Source organism: Octopus bimaculoides, chromosome 1 (assembly GCF_001194135.2).
Source record: "Octopus bimaculoides isolate UCB-OBI-ISO-001 chromosome 1, ASM119413v2, whole genome shotgun sequence".
NCBI lineage: Eukaryota > Metazoa > Mollusca > Cephalopoda > Octopoda > Octopodidae > Octopus > Octopus bimaculoides.
In genome coordinates this window covers 181033415-181034079 of record NC_068981.1, presented here as the reverse complement: position 1 = coordinate 181034079, position 665 = coordinate 181033415, and positions in this window count along the sequence as shown.

The following is a 665-nucleotide window of genomic DNA, read 5'->3' as shown; positions in this document are numbered from 1 at the left end:
CCCCCCCCCCTCTCCTTCTTTTTAAATTTATTTTTTTGTAACACTGAAAGAAAAACAGATTGTTTTATTTTCAAATCTCTGTATTGGAAATAGTGATCTGGTTTGGTAACTTGTCATATGTAATTACATTGGAAGATTGTTTCGATTCAACTGATTGCTTCTTTACATAGCTGGAGGGTTTATAGAGACCTGGCCTCTCTCTGTTCAAGGGTTTTAACAAGACGAATACTTATCGTCAAGGTGAGATATGGGTGGTTTCATAAAACTTCACAATCAATTACTGAAGTTGAAAATCAGACATCGCTGTTCCCTACAGGCCAAACTGTTGATACTTTGAAGACTTTCAGTGTATATATTTTAAGACACGTGTGATTGCTAATAACCAATTAACCCAGTCGTATAATTTCTTATTTTTCTTTTTCAAAGTTTTTGCCTTAACTGCAAATAAACAAATACATATTCCAGGGGTTGGCAAGTTCAAAAGAAGCTGTGTCTGGCCACTTAGAATAAACAACTCCAGGATAAGTCTGAGAGTGAATAAAATATTTAATCTATAATTCTTAGTTCAACAAAATACATTTTATTGGTTATAGATTAAATATTTTGTTATATACATACATACATATATATATATATATATATATATATATATATATATATATATA